Below are 16,159 nucleotides of genomic sequence, written 5' to 3' on the forward strand. Positions count from 1 at the left end.
AGAAATATTTGCTGAGAGAAGGCTTCAGCCTCTCTGCTGCCAACACCACACTGCTGAGCGCTGCTGTGAAACAGAAGATGCGAGGAAAGGCTGATTGGAATAAAGGATAAGCAGGCAGGACTTCCTTCCCTCCTTTTGTAATCACATCCTAAAGCCTTGCTGTGCTGCAGAGCTGTGGAGCCACCACCTCCTGGCTTCCCCAAAACAGAGCTCCAGAGCCCCACGGCAGCTCCTGTGTAAAACCAGGGGGGACTGAGCGATTTCATGGGGTCACTCTGTCAAATTGGCCTCTGCAGCTGTTCCTGATGCTGTGTCCTGCCTGTCCCTGCTGTGCCTGCATGCACACCCACAGCTAAAAGCCCCTGAATTCCTCTCTAGCCTCTGCTTTATGTTCAATTCTAATGCTGAGAAGGCTAAATCCCAAAATCTGTGATGATTTGCTGTGCTTTTGAATGCTAAAATTTTATTTTACCTCACTGCCTCCAGGTGGGCTCCATGGCTGAGCCCTGTCACTTCAAGCAGAGGGTGTGCAATCAATTCAAATTAGACAATGACTGATATTTTGCATAGCCTGCAATTATGGTATTGAAAAAGCTGGTGTGTTTTTTGATGGGAAATTCTGTGGGATTTCAAGAGATAAAATGCAATTCCTCTTTTTTGGAGCAGGGTGGTGTCAGGAAAATCCACCAACGCCAGGGGTTTATTCCACAAAGGAGACAGAGGAGTCCTTCAGCTTGACTCCAATAAAGGGAGAGAGTTCACGGGGCTCACGCCCGGGGGATTTTCTGTCTCTTGGGGTTTTGGAGGGCGCAGCCTCCCTTTTATCCCAAACTCCCACCCCACGTTGGGCTCTTCCTTTCCCCAGCGGTGCCAGGGAGCTGCAGCCTTCCCGAATCCCGTTCCCCCTGAAGCTGCTGCTTTTACCCCAAAGCTGAGAAGTTCAGGCTCGTGCAGACCCCGCCTGTTTCAAACCCAGGCTGGGCCCGGTGAGGAACCTGCTGCTCAAATTTAACAGGGACATCAGGAGATGTTGACACCCATCCAATTGTTTGTGAGGACACCAGCCCACATCTTCCCTCTCAGTGGGAAAGCCTCCAGCATCCCTCCTGTTTAACATTACCAGTCCCAATTCCTCACTGCTATCTTTGGCTCTCATTCTCTTCCCTCCTCCCCTTCCAGAGAAAAATCACCTTAATCAAGGGGTTTATGCTCTCTTGAAAGTAAATTCAAGGTTACAATCAAGCTTGAATTTGAGGAGAGATAGATGTTCTCTGATAACCACAGAGAAAGTGCAATTCCAGAATAAAAGGGTTTTATTTAGTTTAATACACTTTCTTTAATCACTCATCTTAAACAGGTGATTAGCCCTTTATTACACACTGAAACCAGAGCTGAACCCTTCACGAGGCATTTCTCAGAACTCTCTGGATAATGAGCATGGAGGCAGCACCTAATCAGGCTGAGAGAAGAGTGGAGCTCTGCACAGCCAGGCTGAGGAGGGACAGGGCTCGTCCTGAACCCTCACTCCGAGTCCCAGGGTCAGATCGTGGTTCTCTAGTTAATAACTGCTCTCTGGATGTGGGCAGAATCCCCAGCAGTGCTGCCTGAAATGCCTCCTGCTTTATTTACACCTCCAGGAGAGCTTTGGAAAAGAGGTTTTTATGATGTGTTATAACAACCCTCCAGTGCAGGGCCTTTGCAACCAAAGATTTCAATTTATTTGCATTAACATTTAAGAACGAGTTGTCCACAGCAAAACACCTTTAGAGCATCATAAATAACACTCTGCTGAGAGAGGAGTTTTGGAAGAAATGCCTCAGCAGAGAGGACTGGAAGAAATGTACAGAAACACCAAAAATGCAGGAATTACACAGGAGAAATAACAGAGATGGGTGATAATCCTAAGCTTTCACAAGGAACTAACAGCACTTTATTCCTGGGGGATTTATTCCTTTTATTTAAATTAAATTAAACCTGTCTGCAGCAAGTAGAAGTGCTCCCAAACAGCCTTGCAGGAGATATAATCTCATGGCACAGTCTCAGAGGTCTGGATCCCTGCCCATCCCTCAGGAACCAAGACAACTCCTCCAAAGTCTCCCAAAAAAAGCCCAGAAGTGTCACTGGGGAAACCATGAGAGGAGAGATTTGCAGAGCACTTGGGTCCAGCATCAACTGCCCAAGGACACTTTTGGAAAGAGAAGCACAAAATGGGTGTTACCCACTTGGTTTCTCCATTCCCCAGGGGCGTTGGGAAGCAAAACACTTCAATGTTGGAAAAATATTCAGGTGGTTTCAATGCCAGGAGAAAGATTTAGTGAGGGAATTTCAGGCCTTCCCAGAAGTCATAGATATTTAACTCATCATATAGATTTCTTTAACTAACACACAATTATCTGTTCTTCACCATTTCCACATTAAATCATGGAAGAAATTCAATTAGATTTAACAAGGCTTTTAATTCAGACTGTAAAAAGTCCACCCAAATTCCAATAAGGGATTACTGAAGTGGATGCTTAAAGCTCGGGGGCACTTGAAAATTGAATCCATATCTAAAACCATCTGCATTACCTTTGTAAAGCAAATCATGACAACTCTGGTTTAGAAGCAGTAGGTGCCAGGAGAACCTCTGTTTTTCCCATAGTCTGTGATGAAAAGCCCTCCTGTTGATCTGTGTTCCAGGCATGAATATTTGGATTAACTCCAAAGGTGCTCACCCAGAGAAGGTCTGTGGGATCACACAGCAGGGGAGCTGGCTCTGTCTCATCCCCAACATTTAATCCCCCTCTTAGGAGGCATTAGTGTGGTTTTAAGAGCATTCAAACCCCATCAGGCCCTCTCTGTCAACTCTGGTGTCAGATCAGGTTCAACATGTTGAGTACGAGGCTCTCGGAGGTCTGAGGTTGAAGCTCAGATGCAATTCTGGAAATGTAAAACAATTAGAGCAATATTTATGTCCACATCCATCTCTAAAATCAATAAACAATGAAGTTCTTTATTGCAAATTCATTTGGCACGGCAGGAGAATTGAACAGTGTGATGTGAGGTTAGGCTGAAGCTGCTCATCTTCATTTAGGATTTCCCAGATATCCCTGTTAGACATTCATGGACAATTCCAGGAATGCCACAAAAACCTGGAGCAAAGAGGAAGTGCTGAGCTTAACCACCCTCACGTGAAAATTCAACAGTTTGTCTGCTGGGTGAGACAAATTCCTTTTTCAGAGTGGAGAATGCCATCAGTGCCTCATCATCGTGCTCAGCAGTTTGAGGACAGCACCAGCACCATCCTAACTCTCCAGGGGATTTATATTTTCTATATGTCCCCATTCCTTCTACAAAACATTAGGAAATATGGGAGCTCAGGTTGTATTTTGGACACTTGGGGTGTGGGTTCAAGTACCTCCCTTAGTTTGTGAAAGGGACATCTGGGCTCCTCTGTGTATTCAGAGGAGTGATGAGAATATTTTGTTTGATGAGACTATTTTGTTCAATTAAAAGATATTTTGGGATAGTGGCCAAAACATAAATATATGATGCCATTATGCCCTTAACACTGTTGAAGCAGAAGACAATCACTTATGTATTTCATATTTCTCATTATTTTGGGATTTTCGAATTTTATGATTTTCGAATATTTGGGGCTGGCAATGAATATTCAGGTGCTCAAGATACAAATCTAGGAGTTTGATCTTTGAAGGTGAAGATTTCCAGACCTCAGTCTTTTATAAATCTCTTCCTACTGCAGAAATGGAGTGAATAACACAAAGAAATACCAATTTCTTGCCTGGGGCAGCTGAACATAGACTAGAGCAGGAGGAGTCTGGCAGGCTCAGGGGGTTCTCAGTGTCCCCAGAATCACAATGAACGTGAGGCTCAGGCACCTGACTCATCTTCATTAAAAAAAGCCCCTTGAGGACTGCAAAAAAAATCTTATCTGGGCTTGTAAAATTCCCTGAGCCAGTCTGTACCAAAGCTGCTTTCACCAAAGACGTGCTAATTTTTAAAGCCCCAGTGCTGGGCACTCAGATGAGCTTTAATTCTCCACTGAGAGCTCGAGGAGAGCCTTTCTAAAGAGAGCTGGTCTGCAGGATGGAATGCTGGGGTAATTTCTGGGGATTAGTGCTTGGAAAATCCAGTAGAGTTTGGAGCTCCAGAAGGAAAGGATTAGTGAGGCAGCACTGGGAAATATCAGTTTGATATTGATATCAGCAATAGCAGATCCAGCTCCAGTTGATAGCACCGGCCACGACAACATCACCCAGCACATGTGGAGAAGTTCAGGGAAAGATCTCAGTCTCTGCTCTCATCTTCCTTTCATTTTCCCACTAGGAATAAACCTGATTCGGGACAAAACATCTGCTTGTAGGATCACAAGAAAACTTCAGTGCAAAGAGGCACATTGGCACAAATGTAATGTAAAAGCAATAATTCATTAAAAGGCTGCTCAAGCAGTTTGAACTTCAGGAGTTTTTAAAGCTAATAACACAAGCTCTTTCACTGCTGCCACTCAAACAGCTTTTCTAATGAGTTCTCTGAGCACAAATTGCAAGATGAATCTTGACACAGTCAAAGCAAATTCGCGGTAGCAAAGCCACGAGGTGTTTGCACACCATGAATCCGATCGGGAACGCAACAGCAGCTCCCAGCACAGCAAGACACCAATTTTCTCCATTATTCTTGAGATATTCTCCCACAAAGCAAGGTATTGAGTCCAGGGGGAAATGTTAAAAAGTTTACTACTGCAATTAGCACTTTCACAGTATGCTTAGCACCCTGTAGTTCGATTAAAAATAAATAGGTCAGGTGGATTGAATGAAAAGGCACTAATTAAGGCATTTTTTATTTTTAATTTTCCTGTAAGAACTGAATACTGAACTAGTATTTTTATTGAAGCTACCTGATTTATACAATGCTGGATTAATTAATTTTGAATCACTATTTGATCTTTTACGATATTGCTTTACTTTCTTCCCTCTGCTTGCAAAGAATGATTAAGCTGTGCCACTAATGAGAAACATTAATTTAATAGTTTTTAAATACATCATTAAACTCATTTCTCAAACACATTAATGTTTCTGATTTATTTGAATTCAAATCAGAGTTTTCTCCCTTTAAGCCATGAAAACTTCACTCTTCATTTTTAATGTGATCTGTTGAAGGTGTGGAAGGGATAATTGGCCTGCCTGGCCCTGCTTCACTTTATTGAAGCACAGAAACTGCTAAATTCAGTCACAGCTCTGCTTTTTCTTTATGCTGCCTTGAATAAAAAATGTTTAAAAATGTAGCAGAAATCCTAATGTGTCCTAAACACCAAAATGTTCCTGGACAGAAAGAATATTGTCTATACTGGAGATCCAGGTAGTCCCCCTGGGTGAGGAAACTCATCAGTCCCTGGGGGAAATGGCACTCCTGGGAGAAAAATCACAATTTCAACAGCCAAGGGGCTTGTCCTGGGTTTGAAATGGGCTGAAAAGGAATCAGATCCATGAAGAGGATGTTGTGTCCACTGAGAAATTTCTTAGGTTTCTAAGCATTAAAATGGAAACGTGAAACCAACTCACTTTCAGCTTTTCTTTCTGCTCAGCTGCCATGATTTCATCACAGAATTTGGGCTGGAAGGGGCATTTTGAGATCATCCAGTCATGGCTTTTGTTGCTGGACAGCCCAGTGTGGATGGAGCACATGTAAATACAGCTCTGAACAAAACATCATCTCAGCTCTTGTTGGAGTCAGAGGCACAGAGTGGGTGCCCCTGATACCTGGCTCTGACATCCAAGAAAACACTGAATTTCATATAACACCCTGAAAACAACTGTTAAATTGAAAAACTAGGAGTGTAAATGTGTAGATTAGGAAGTTTTCTTGTCACGGGGTGAAAAAGTTGAAGTTTGGAGTTTAAACTAGTTTAGAAAACAGAAGACAAGATGGAGGATTTAGAGTGCTGTCTCTTGTCCTTCTTCTTCATCCTCTTCTTCTAGAGGTTTTTGGGTAGTAGTGGGTGACTGGATAAAGAATGTTGCAGTGCAGCACACAGGTGTTGGGTCATTGGGTCACTAAGAAAAATAATTTACTGGGCAATTTTTAATTGGGTAAATGGACTTATAAAAGACCTTGAAGAAGATCTTTGTTAGCCATCTTGCACCTTTGTGTCTTACTGCACATAGCTCCTTGTGCTCTGTAAATACGTAATATAGATAAAAGAATAATAAACAGCCAAGTCTGAACAAGAGAAAACTGCCTCTCTCTCATCAATCTCAGTCCAAGGGGGAAAAAACCCAACAATGAATGTCCTATCAAGACAAGCTCTGATCTGGTTGCTCTCACTTTATAAAATACCTGCTGGTATTGCCAAGTGGTTATGGTGCCAGTTTGGGAGCACAGCTCTCACCAGGGAATCCAGCTGGGAAGGAGATGCTGCACAAAGCCCCAGAGGAGTTTGAGATAGGGAAGGGATTCTTCCATTTGGGTGCTGGACACAGTGAGACCTGGACAAAGAACTTCAGAGACGGACTATTTTAAAAAAAAAACCAAAAAACCAAACCAATTTACCTGGAGGTGTCCAAAGCCAGGCTGGACGAGGTTTGGAGCAGCTTGGGACAGTGGGAGCTGTCCTGTGTCAGGGGTGCCACTGGGTGGGCTTTAAAGTCCCTTCCCACTCAAACCATTCCATGGTTCTGCGATTCTTTGCAAAGCTTTTCCATTTTAAAGGCAATTTCCCCATCACTTCTTCCCTCTCCCTCACCCCCCAGTTATTTGAAAGCATTTTAGGCAGTGAGGATCATCTTCCATATGTGCCTCCAGCTTGTCCCACCATGGTGCCTCAGTGTCCTTGCTGGGATCAATAATCAGCAGCAAAATTTCTTTGCAAGATCAACCCCAGGTAGGGTGAGGTTTTTAATGCAGGTTTAATTTATTGGTGAACAATAAGGGCTATAAACCCAGTCATTTCAAGGTTAACGTGCTACTCGGATATCCAGCAGCCAAGCTGAGTGAATAATCCATAACTAATTGCTTATTTAATTGCACATCCTTTGTACAGGAGGCAATTGAAATATTCCTGACAGCTTTGGGGTTTTCCTGCTTTGAAATAACCTGTAAAATTTCTGTATCTGTTTTGCCACGTGTGTACTTTTGTGGCTTCACCATTTCAAGTAAATGATTCCCCAATTAGATTATTTCTGTGGCCATTAATTAATGGTAGTAGCTCATATATTCCCAGTTATTCCAAACTAAAGCTGGCACAAGCTGAATTCTGACCCTGCTTTCAATCATTCCATTGTTCATTGCTTTATTTTATTTTTTAATATTAAATCTTAAAATTAAATTACATTTTAAAATTAAATCAGAACATTTACCGTCATGGCATTCCAAACATGTTAGACTTGTGAAAATCAACAGCTTAATTAATGTATTAATTTAACATGTAGGAACATCAACATTTCATAGGAATATCTTTTTTTTCCTAAAAAATTACAATGGACTGTCCAATCAACAGATGTGACTTGACACTGACTGAAATCCTTCTTGCATGACAGAATTTCCTTAACCTGGTAATGCCATTATTCTTAAAATATTCCTTAGGAATATAGAATATGCTCCTAAATAAAATTTGTGCAGGAGCTGCCTATAAAAGAAGGAAATTGTATTAGTTAACAATGTGATTGCATATAATTATTTATTGATTTTAATCTCTACTTTAGGATAGAAAAGGCTGAGTTGAGGGTAAAAAAGAGTGTTGTAGTCTTTCAGATTACCTCCTGCCATAATTTCTTTTTAAATCAACACATGGAATAAAATTTTCCTTATCAAACTATCCCAATTAAGACCAAGGGACCCTCAGCCTGCTGCTGACATCCTTCAAGCGTTCATGGGAAATTCAATTTAAACTTTATTCACTTAGTAAAACTTCACTGCATTTTAATGCAATCACCCAAAATTGAACAGTTCACAACAAAAAATAGCCCAGATTCATTTATTCAGCTCACATTTTTATGCAAAAACATTACCTGCAGGTTAAACTGCACATTAAATCCCTGACTTAGATTCCGATCTCCTGGAGAAGAAGCAGGAATGATTTGGATGGACACCTCCTCTGGCAAGCACTGTTACCAGATCCTGGTGGAGGAGGGGGAAAAGAGAGATACAGGAACATTTATCAGTGATCAATGCTTGCAAGGAGGATTTGAGTAAGTATTATTAATAGTCAAGTCTGTTGATTGGATATTCTATAATAATTATTTAGAAAATAAAAAAAAATATTCTCATTAAATGGTGATGTTCCTACCTGTTAAGAGTAAATTAACTAATAATAATATATATAATAATAATAATAAATAATATATATAATAATAATAAATAATATATATAATATATGTAATAAAATCTATTTTAGTAACTAATTAATAGTAATAATAGTAACAATATTAATTAATAGTAGTAAGAATAGTAATAATAGTAATAATTATTATTATATAATTATATATTATATAGTAATTATTAAATTACTAATTATTAAAAATTAATAGTTAATTTATTGCTATGTTTCACATTTCCATGTCTCTGCTCTCTTAAAGCCCAATGCACCCATCAAAATGAAAGTGGCACCCTTAAGGAAGTTATAATATATTAATAATATAATAATGTGTAGTGATATATTAAATAATATAAAACAATAATATAAAATAATAAAATACAATAATATAAAATAATAAAATACAATAATATAAAATAATAAAATAAAAATATAAAATAATAAAATCATAATAGTAAATAACCTAATTAATAGTAAATTAATTGTTGCATTTCACATATCCATGTCTCTGCTCTCTTAAAGCCCAATGCACCCATCAAAATGAAAGTGGCACCCTTCAGGAGGTTCTCTGTGTGAATGGAAGATTTAATTAGCAGCAGGTCCAGTGGCTGTCCCTGTGTTGTCCTTTCCAGCGGCAGTCCAGAGGAGAAGGAAGGGCTGTTCTGACCTTGCCATTGGCACAGGCAGCAGCCCCACCTCCCCATCCTGATGGCAGCACTTCATCCCCTGCAGCTTTAGCTCAGCCACAGCTCCTCTGTCTCTGGAACGAGGAGATGTCCCTTTCTCTTCCCAGGGTGGGACAGGTGACAGTGCCCTGCAAGCGCTGGGTGCTGCCTTCTCACCATGGAATCCTGAGCTCAGAAAATCCCTCTGGGACCACCAATCCCAGCAGTGCCCGCTGCCCTTGTTATGAATAGCTCACCCTAATCGGGTTGGGCAATCAATAAGGTAATTTATTAATTCATTGATAAGGGATGAGCAAGCAGTGCTGGGGATGTGGGGAGTCTCTGCCCCACCAACACATCCCATTACCCCTGGTCTCTGCCTCTTTTATTGGCAGTTTCTTGTGGGGCTGTGCCCTCTGTGCTGGGGTACAAGTCCAGGCAGTTCTGAACATGTTGGGTTATTTCTGTGCTGGGGTACAAGCCCAGACAATTCTGAACATGTTGGGTTATTTCTGTGCTGGGGTACAAGTCCAGACAATTCTGAACATGTTGGGTTATTTCTGTGCTGGGGTACAAGTCCAGACAGACCAGAACATGCTGGGTTATTTCTGTGCTGGGGTACAAGTCCAGACAATTCTGAACATGTTGGATATCTCCCCAGTGAGTGGCTGGGAGCCCCCAGCAGGTCTGCACAAAGCCCCCACGTGTGGCCAGGTCACACTCCTGGCAGGCAGGTAACAGCACTGACAAGTTTTTACNAGTGGCTGGGAGCCCCCAGCAGGTCTGCACAAAGCCCCCACGTGTGGCCAGGTCACACTCCTGGCAGGCAGGTAACAGCACTGACAAGTTTTTACACCTTGGCACAAGCCTGCTGTTTCTTTAGACACAAAGAGTGGGTACAATTCATCATTAAAGCAATTACATAGTGGCAAAAATACCTAACAGCAAAAGCTAGCAATGCACAGCAAAGGCATTTAAACAAAAATAATGAAACCTTATATTTTCCTTTGTCTCTTGTCCATGTTTTACTTTAAGATCAGTATTCCTGTTTATACTGATCCCATGGTGGGTTTCCATAATGGCACCAATCACTGTGGAACATCTCACACCCTCCTTGTCCCCAGCCCAGAGCTCCCAGTGCCACCTCCAGCCCTTCCTTGGACACCTCTAGGGATGGCCTCTCCAAACCTCCCTGGCAGCCCCTTCCAAAGCTCAGAAACCCTTTCCATGGGGAAATTCCTGCTGCTGCCCACCCTGAGCTCCCCTGGCCCAGCCTGAGGCCGTTCCCTCTCCTCCTGTCCCTGTTCCCTGGGAGCAGAGCCCGACCCTCCCTGTCCCCTCCTGGCAGGGAGAAAGGGGCTCATTTCAAACCCAGAGCTGGCTCACCATTCCTCAGAGTCTGTGCCATGATTGTCCTTCCAGTGGTTCTGCACAGCCACATGAGCCTTTATTAACCTTTAGCTGTGAAAGGAGAGCTCTGACAAACTTGCCCCGCAAGTCATGAAGACATCTCCGACTGAGGCAGCAGCTGCTGCTCCCACAGGGCCACTCCACCTGTGTAAAAAGCATTTCTGTTCCAATTTATTTAATTATTAAGCAGAAACTTGCTGTTCAATTCCACCAACACCTCCCAGACAGCAGCTCTTGAGTGCAGGCAGAATTTCTATCATCATTTCCAGCTCACAGAACACCTTTTTCCTTCCCTCCTTCCTCCATGCCCTTTTCCAAAGTGACCTCTAGCAGAGAAAATATCACCCCCACACCTGGATTATACCCACAAGTGCTCATGACAAAGCAATGACATTTTGCCATCAGCCAGCATATGCATTTTGCTGCCTACTTGCAGCAGAAGAGAGGGGTGGTGATATATAAAAATTCTAATTCTATTCATACTGACATTTGTTGTGGAATTCCAGCAATCGAGAAAACTCCTCATTTTCAAGCCTTGCTCCCAGGCAAACATCCCCGAAATTGGGGTAGTAGTTTTTCAAGCCCTACAAAGGATTTCATCCATGATAACATTGGAATGTGTTCTTATGAAAATTAAATATTTAAGAAGCTGCACAATAATAAGGTTTAGAAGAAAAAGTGATAATTTACTACCAAAGCTTATTGCGTAGGAATTTGGATGGGACAAGACAGGTGTTTATTGGCTATTTTGTTTTAACTGAAACGAAACCACTTTCTTACAGGACACCCATTCAAGGGGGAATTGAGCATCTCTATCTAAATAAGACTTTTGGGAGCTTTTTAGTACAATTCTCCATCAAACCATGGCAGGCAGCAGCAGGGTTTCCAGCCCCCTAAATGAAGATGTTGAAGTTTCTACCTGCCTCTTGGCACAGACTTACATGGAGATGGATTACGTGGGGGTTTGATATCTAATTGTTTTGTAATTCAAATTGAACTGTTGTCATGGCAATCCCAGTTTGGAAGATGTATTATTTAGGGAAGTGTCTCCTGAAAGGAAAAGTCAACCCAGACAGTCATTGACAGCTTCAGTGGGAGCCTGTGAGCCAACCTGACTTTCCAAATGTCTGCACACCTGGGGCATCTCAAAGCCAGAGTTCTGGCAAGAGGGAGGTCAGGCCCTGGACCAGAACCAGGAGATACTTTTGGATTCTCTGTGGTATCATTTTCCAGCAGGGAAGCATTCAGCAAAAAATACTATTTTGTTAATGTTGTTGACTTTGTGCGGGGGTTTAACTTTTTTTGGTTATTTGTTTAAATTAATGACTTATGCAGTTACACAAAATTCCTTATCAATTATGACATTTTAATCCCCAGGAGGATGAATTCCCCTCTTTGTTTATCAGCAGTAGCCTGGAAATGCCCAGTTTATTCTCTGAGTCACAGATTACCTTCACAACCAATGTTTGAAATAAACAATAACCAGGGGTTTTTTTATGCTTTATGGAGTCATTTAGCTGGTGGCTACAATAATGTGAAGAGATAGAGTAATTTGCTTTTGACAGTTAAATAAATTGTACCTAGAAATGGTAAAATCCTTGAATGGCTTAGGCTGGGAGGGACACTAAATCCCATCCATAAATCCCATGGAAAGCAGGGATGCTTTCCACTGTCCCAGGCTGCTCCAAGCCCTGTCCAGCCTGGCCTTGGGCACTTCCAGGGATCCAGGGGCAGCCACAGCTGCTCTGGGAATTCCATCCCAGCCCCTCCCCAGCGTCCCAGGGAAGAATCCCTTCCCAATATCCCATCCATCCCTGCCCTCTGGCAGCTTGAACCCATTCCCTGTGCCCTGTCACTCCATGCCCATGTAAATTCTCCTGGACTTCATTGGGATTCAGGGATGTTCTGAACCTGGTGCTTGTCCCTTTGCTGCAGCCCCGGTCCCTCACCTGCCCCCTTGGCTGACCCCAGCACATTTCCCAGGAAATTTGGCAAGAGCAGCCAGAATGGAACAGAATCCCTGCCTGCAGAGCGTGGCAGCTGGAGGGAGGTATAAAAATGCTTGCACACGTTTGCACTGAGATTTCTATGCACAAATGCTCATTCCAAGTTAATTAAAAATAACACAAAAAAATAGTTAAGAGACCTTACCCTGGGTTCTGTGAGCCAATTAGAGCTGATAGCAGTTGCTCTTCTTCCAAATGAAGTGATTGAGCAATTCATTGCAGAAAGTTTCTGTAGTTCAGCAGAGACGGTGCCACACTCAACTTCCACCCCTTCCCATGGATTTAGCGCCGTGCTTTTCATGCTAGAGGAGAAAAGGGAAATTCGAGGACACAATTCACCTCCAGGATCCCAGGAGTCACACAGTGCAGATGTTTGCTTATGCATTCTGTTGTCCAGAATAATTAAGAAATTCAGGACAAGCCTGGAGCCCCACCACCATGTTTTTTAGAGTCACAAGTGGCATTTCTTAGACTGAAAGGTTCCATGGTGTGGGGGAGGGACAATGCCTTAGCAGACAAATTATTTGCAGACCTTCAAAGATTTATTTAAACATTTAAAATTAATCTAACATTTACCTTGATCTAAATAGATCACAATAAGTGAGTGAACACTGTGATATTATTACTTGAATGTGTTTCATGTCCTTTCACCTTTAAATTCTCTTCTGTACTCTTTCTACCAGTAGTAGTTTTAATATTTTTAGTTGAAGGTCTCTAGATTTCCTCTACAGCTTCCTGCACAGCTCCCAATTCCCATTGCACCCCATATATCAACCCACTCTTTCAACTCCTGCACTTCCAAACATTTAAAACACCTTAATGGCTTTTCTCACTGAACCATAAAAATTATTTATAAATTCATTTTAAGACATTCATACAACGAGAAACTCATAACACGTCATGAACTACAAATTATGTTTACTGGAGTATAAAAAATTCTTTGGGTCTATGTATATATAATGAAGGAAAAAGCCAACTGCTTCTCCAAGTGGACTCTTATTATAAGCAATCACCAAATGCAAGGTGAGAGGATAATGAATTATTTGCTCCAAAGTACTTTTTAAAATAAACACCTTGACAGGAAAAAGCAGTCCCTTCCAAGACTTAATTTGAATTAAGTACATTTGGTGCAGGTTCAAGGAGTAGTCTCACTATTTTTTCCAGTATTTTTCGCAACAAAGCAGCTGCAGCATCTCCTTCCCTCTAAGGTTAAAACCAACCTCAGGGGCTGTTAATTTGAGTTACTTCTGGAGCTCAGCAAGGGAAATCACCCCAAGAGTTCAGTGACACTTCAAGGGAAATGCCATTCATCAAAACACATAATTTGGGCCCCAGAAGGAGAGATTCCTCTCAAAAACCTGATGGAAATATGAAGAGTGGAGGTCACTTTGGAGTCTTTCAGCCACTGGAGGTGTAACCACACTTAATGCATCAAACTCAAGGTGTGAAACTAAAAAGTTAATTAAAAATAGCTAGGAATTAAAACTAAAGACAAACTCTTTGAAACAGCCTGCAATTCTGACCTGAGGACCACGTGCCACACTTGCCCTGTAGGATAACATGCAGATGGACTAAAAATGAAACTGCAAATCAAAGGTTTTCCTTCAGTTCTCTCTGGTTCCAGCCACTCCTAAAGCCCAGGCTGCCCTTCTGAGCAGGTTTGGGCTGCACCTCATCCCAGATGCTCAGACTCCTTCACAAAATTCCAGTTCTTAGCTAAAGAGCCTTGCCTGTGCTTCCACACAAGGTCACTTGGTCACCCTCAGGGCATCCCCTCAGCCCATCTGGTCATTTCCCATGTCTCTGAGCTCTGTGGGTAGGACACAATGCCCTGTACTACACATTTCCTCTCCTTTCAGCACACACAGAGCGAGAGCTCATCATTACCCCCATTAAAGCAGGACTGCTCAGAGAGAGGGGCCTGTGTTTTGAGCATTGATGGACTGGGGTTCTCCTCTCTGTGGCAAATAGGTCATAACATCTCTTTTCTACTTTATATCAAAGTATTTCAAAGCAAAGCTTAATCTGCCAGACCCATAATGTAGATTTTTAGTAAGATCCTTTGTGCGAGGAAAAGGCCATAAAGCAGCTGCCTTGGAGCTCAGATGGAAACGCTGATGATCTAAATCATCCAAGCCTGGTATATAAACGAAAAGCAACAACCAGAGTAGGGACTGATCCCAGGAGAACTCACTGATGATTCACTGTGGAAGATGAAAAGCTGTCTATATAAACAAATTGTTTATGGTCTGTTAAACAAAAGTAAAACCAATGGAGTGCAGCAGATGCAATTCCTGCTGAGGATTCAATCTTAGCAAAGTGCAGGGGTCTGACCCTGCAGCCCTTTTCCATAAGAACCAGAACTGGAATGAGAAGGGCCTGCAGAATTTGCCATCTGAAGGAAGGAGTCAGAGGCTGATGAAGTGCTTTGTGCTGCCACCTCAGTGAACACACAGAGGCCAGAGCAGGGTGTGTGACAGTCAGGGTTCGTGACTTGTGATCATCCAGGCAGACCTGGAGCAGCCCCACCCTGCTGGGCTCAGCCTAGGCAGAGGTTGGACAGCTCTGTCCTTTTGCTTTCAAGCTCAACTGACCTGGAACAGCTCCACCATTTTGGGTTCCAACCTTAAGCAGCTCCGTCTTTTGGTTCCAGCCTTTCCTCAGGGGATGGATATTGGAGTAGCATCACAAGGGATCAGAAAGGAAAATAGGGATTTAGGCTACAGAAGTGACTTAAAATCCCTCTTCCCTCCATGCTCCAGCCCACCCACCACAGCTCTGTTCCCAGGGAAGGGCACGGGACACACACAGGCTGGATCAAAGGAACACAGGTTTGGGATGGTGTCACAGCAACAGCTGCATTTAAACACCACCAGAGATGATTCTGCTCCTTTCAGTCAGCCCTGCCCAATTTCCAGCAGGTGCTGTTGGGGGTTTGCTTTCAGACATCACTGCCTTCAACCTTGGCTTTCCCTGTTCCTCCAAGGAGCCGCTGCAGCTGCAGTGCTCTGAGGGAAGGCAGTGAAACATCTGCTCCCAGAGAGCTCTGGCCAGATTGTTATCAGAAGTCCTGGGATTCTGATAACAAGCTCTGCTGTGCCTCCACGCTCACCTGGCCGCCCCTTCTGGCAGCTTGTGCACCCCCGACCACGCCTGCACTTGGGTTTTAAAATTAATGAACCTTTGGCACTTCTTCTTTGCAGGTTGATGATAATGGTGACACTGTTAGACACAAGAAAGGAAAAATACCCTGCCTGGGAGAGCTTTAGGGAAGGAATGTGTGATTGCACAACATAAATTCACAGGAAAAGTAAGATTTTAAGTCTGTTCTCCCACTCAAGATGCAACTGAGGTTTACGATTTGTAACCACCCCACGAGTACTAATTAAACTGAGCTCTGCAGCCTTACACCACAAGAAATATCAGCTCTCCTAAGTGGAGAGGCTACAGGAGGAGTTCAGCCCTGGAAAATATTCAAACAAAAATCCAATCAAGTGTGAAAAAGAAGACATTTGAAATAGAAACACGTGACTGATGTTAAGTAGTAAATAATAAATAAAACCAGGCACTGTTTGGAGGTCTGGCCTCCGTGGTCTCTCACAGGGAGAGTTTGCTTAACCCAGTTAATTGTCTTCAGAAAAAATGGTAAAGATTATGAAATCTGTAGCATTTTCATACTTGTCTGGGATGCACACACACATAAAACAGTTGTCTAATTACTTCTGAAGGGGATAACATTTATCTCATTAATAAATTAATGCCAACAGCAG

The 16,159-nt window shown here is 42.6% G+C and overlaps 1 long non-coding RNA gene across 2 annotated transcripts; it reads right to left on the minus strand.

The window, feature by feature from the left end:
* Nucleotides 1–1,345: 1,345 nt before the first annotated feature.
* On the minus strand, nucleotides 1,346–15,866 carry LOC107213993. 2 transcript variants are annotated; one of them, XR_001524854.1, is made up of 6 exons: nucleotides 14,984–15,866; nucleotides 12,535–12,691; nucleotides 10,360–10,527; nucleotides 8,004–8,112; nucleotides 6,334–6,494; nucleotides 1,346–2,919 (listed from the first exon to the last, which is right to left on the minus strand). It is a non-coding gene; the product is annotated as an uncharacterized LOC107213993 (long non-coding RNA). The 2 variants fall into 2 exon arrangements; XR_001524852.1 differs by lacking the exons at nucleotides 10,360–10,527; nucleotides 12,535–12,691; nucleotides 14,984–15,866 and adding exons at nucleotides 8,772–8,876; nucleotides 8,976–9,312.
* Nucleotides 15,867–16,159: the final 293 nt, after the last annotated feature.

This window comes from Parus major, chromosome 22 (assembly GCF_001522545.3).
Source record: "Parus major isolate Abel chromosome 22, Parus_major1.1, whole genome shotgun sequence".
Classification (NCBI taxonomy): domain Eukaryota; kingdom Metazoa; phylum Chordata; class Aves; order Passeriformes; family Paridae; genus Parus; species Parus major.